The sequence below is a fragment of the Fukomys damarensis genome, unplaced genomic scaffold, assembly GCF_012274545.1.
Source record: "Fukomys damarensis isolate Sample0158 unplaced genomic scaffold, DMR_v1.0_HiC HiC_scaffold_28, whole genome shotgun sequence".
NCBI classification, from domain to species: Eukaryota; Metazoa; Chordata; class Mammalia; order Rodentia; family Bathyergidae; genus Fukomys; species Fukomys damarensis.
The window spans coordinates 21,283,516-21,287,387 of NW_022900940.1; positions in this window are offsets into that span (position 1 = coordinate 21,283,516).

Here is a 3,872-nt window from a genome sequence, read left to right on the forward strand (position 1 = left end):
GCGCCGGCGACGCCCGTTGTCCTGGTGACGCCAGCCCGGCGCCCCGCCCCGAGCTCAAGGTGGGCTCGGGGGAGGCCATTGGCGTCCAGCGAGCACGTGACCCTCAGGGGCGGTGCCCTCTGGACTGCCCATCCCTCGCCCCCCACCCCGCTCGGGGAGGGCCCTCTCTTCTCCCTTGTCAATCCTCGCTTTGCTGCAGCTCACCTGGCAGGTGACCCAGCTGCAGAACGGGGCATCCGAAAGAGACCTTTACAGAATTTCCTTATTTAAAATACAGGGCACGCTTGTTATACATGATTATCGAGGACATTGTAGATTACCAATAAAAAGGATTTTAAAAACACTTTAAATACCAGCACCTGAGTAGCCACTGTTCCTATTCCAGTTTGCTTCCACTCTTCCAATGATAATTGTATTCTTAAAAGTGGAGGGTAACCATACATGATATTTTATAATCTGCTTTTTTCAATTAAAATTATTATGAACCAGGTGCAGCGGTGTGCACCTGTAATCCCAGCTACTTGAGACACTGAAGCAGGAAGATCCCTTCAGCCCAGCAGTTCAAAGCAAGACTGAGCAACATAAGGAAATCTTGACTCAAAACAAAGCAAAACAGAATTATTATATTTACATACCAGTTAATAAAAGGGCATCATATAAATGTGTGTATATAGCCTATAATTCACTGAATCAATCAGTAATTTATGGAGTGGGGGAGAGCATTTAAGAACCAAACCATGATATCCTCCCCCCAAAAAAACAAAAAACACACATGAAAAACTTGCACTTATTCTAAGGAAGAAAAAAAATTCAAGAATTTCTAGCTAAAGGAATAGAAGAGCAAATATCTTTTTTTTTTTCCTGAAATTCATCTCTATATTGCTTTTCGGAAATATTTCCTTTACTTTTTTGGCTGTACTGATTAAAATGCATTTTACAGTGAAGGAAAAACTGAAGCTGAAATAAATGAACAAGTCCTTTCAAGGTGACAAACGAGAGGAGAGGCAGTACTGACTCACCACACTTAGTCAAGTCAGACCACCTGGGCCGTCTTGCGGGGCTCCTCCTACCCCGACCTCCTGGCTGAAGTGCAGAGGAGATTTTGCACCACCTTATGGCTGCCTAAGTTTTTCCACCAATTTATGGCTGCATAAGTTTTCAAGTTATTTGTTTAAAATAACAAGTAACACGACTGCTGGCCTGTGTGATACAAATTGTTTCGTTTTATAGGAAACTGCCAGATGAACTTCCAAAGCGAAATTAGCAGTTTGCGTTCCCACCAGCGGCGAATGAGAGCTCCTTTTGCTCTGTATCCTCACCAGCATTTGGTGTTGTCAGTATTTTGGATTTCAGCCATTTTAATGGTCTTGTTCTAATTTGCAATTCCCTACTGACATATGGTACTGAGTATCTTTTCATACACTTATTTATCATCTGTAGGTCTACTTGGCTGATTCAGACCCTTTGCTCATTATTTAATTGGTATTTGTTTTATTATTGTTGAGTTCTAAGAGTTTTATGGTATGTGTTGGATACAAAGGCTTTATCAGATTTTTTTTTATTGAGTTTATTGGTACATTTAGGGATACAGTACAGTTACATTCATTGTTGGGATCATGTACCTTTACATGGCAAGTCTTGATTCTCATTTTTTTCCCCTTACCTCTGCCCTCCCTTCACCCCCTCCTCCCCTCCCCATCTACAAACACTTTATTTTCATCTTTTCATTCTCTCACATTTTTTTCTTTTCCCTTTTTGTTCTTCCCCTACGTATCACACCTTCCCTACACCTTTAGCTCCTTTCCTCCCATTTCTAAATGTCAGTAATCTTATTAGAATCTTATGCATTGTTGCAGAATATTCACACCAGGGAAACTATTTGGTATTTACACATGTGGGACTTATTTATTTCACTTAGGAGTATATCTTCAATATGTATCCATTTTCCTATGAATGAATCTATTCTCTCGCTCTTTATGGCTGAGTAATATTCCATTTTATAGAAAAACCACAACTTCTTTATCCAGTTTCCAACGGATGGGCAAATAGGTTGTTTCCAAGATTTAGCTATTACAAACTGTGCCGCTATAAACATGGGTGCACATACTTCTCTGTGATATGATTCTTTTAGTTCTCTTGGAAAGATACCCAACAGAGGGATGGCTGGGTCAAATGGAACCTCCAGTCCAAGCTCTTTGAGGTATCTCCATATTGATTTCCATAGTGGTTGCACTAGTCTGCACTCCCACCAACAATGGTTATCAGATGTTTTGCAAATATATTCTCCCAGTTTGTGGCTTGCCATTTGCTCTGTTTCATTTGAGGTACTGGGGATTGAACCCAGGAAAGCTCTACCACTGAGCTACACCCCAGCTCTTTATTTTTATATTTTATTTTGAGACAGAATCCTCCTAAGTTGCCTGGACCTGTAATCCTCCTGCCTCAGCCTTCTAAGTAAATGAGATTATAGATGTTTGCTGCTGTGCCTGGCTATGGCTCATCTTTTCTTTCCATTAAGCTGCCTTTATATTTACTGGTTTTCCTTCAACTTTAGTTAGGCTTGACTACTTTTTCTAGCTTGTCCTATTTAATTTCAATTATTTTGTTTTTTTACTTAATGGATTAATGACTATAAATTTTCCCACTGTTTGTACAGCTGACTCCCACAGTTTTCATAGATATACTTTCATTGTTTAATTCTAAATTGTTTTATTTCCATTTTGAGTTCCCCTTTAAACCATGATTGATTTAAATCTGCCTTTTATTTTTGTAAGATATAACTTCTTTTTTGTCATTTGCCTGATTTTATTGTACTGTGGTTAGGGAATATGGTCAATAGGGTACCGTTGTTTTTTTTTAAAGAATGTTAAACTCAGGCACGGTGGCACATTTTCTGGGAAACTGGGGCAGGAGGACCCCAAGTTCTGGGAGGCTGAGACAGGACAGCCCCAAGTTCAAGCTCAGCCTGAACAATTTCGTGACCTAGGAAGACCCCATTTCAAGATAGGAAATGAAGGCACACTTAAAATCCCAGCACTCCAGAAACTGAAGCAGGAGATTGCCAAAAGTTTGAGGCCAGCCTGCACTATGTAATGAGTTCAAGACCAGCTGGGAACACATAGCAATATCCTGTCTCAAAAATCAAAAGAAGAACTAAATAGGGCTGGGAATATAGGTCATTGGGAAGGCCCTGGGTTCAATCACCACCCCCAAATTAAAATTTAAGAAGATAAAGAATATCAAACAACAACACTGAAGTCCTTATACGATTAATTCTGGACAAGGATGTCACATTATACAGCTTGGAGGGCACTATTTATATTTTATATGCCTGACTTTTTTTTCATTAAGTTTATTGGTACTTTTCAGATGTACAATATGTACCTGACTCTTTTTACAGTTGCACAGTATATTGGCTTTGTGGCTATCTATGGTAGCCCTTGGCCTTGAATGAATCCTTTGTTTGAAAAAAAAAAAGAGGGGTGGGGCCTAATGTAAACACCAGAGCCAGGTGCCAAAGCCCTATTTTATTTCTTATTTTGATTTTTTTTTATTGAGTTTATTGGTACATTTAGGGATACAGTACAGTTACATTCATTGTTGGGATCATGTACCTTTACATGGCAAGTCTTGATTCTCTTTTTTTTCCCCTTACCTCTGCCCTCCCTTCACCCCCTCCTCCCCTCCCCATCTACAAACACTTTATTTTCATCTTTTCATTCTCTCACATTTTTTTCTTTTCCCTTTTTGTTCTTCCCCTACGTATCACACCTTCCCTACACCTTTAGCTCCTTTCCTCCCATTTCTAAATGTCAGTAATCTTATTAGAATCTTATGCATTGTTGCAGAATATTCACACCAGGGAAACTATT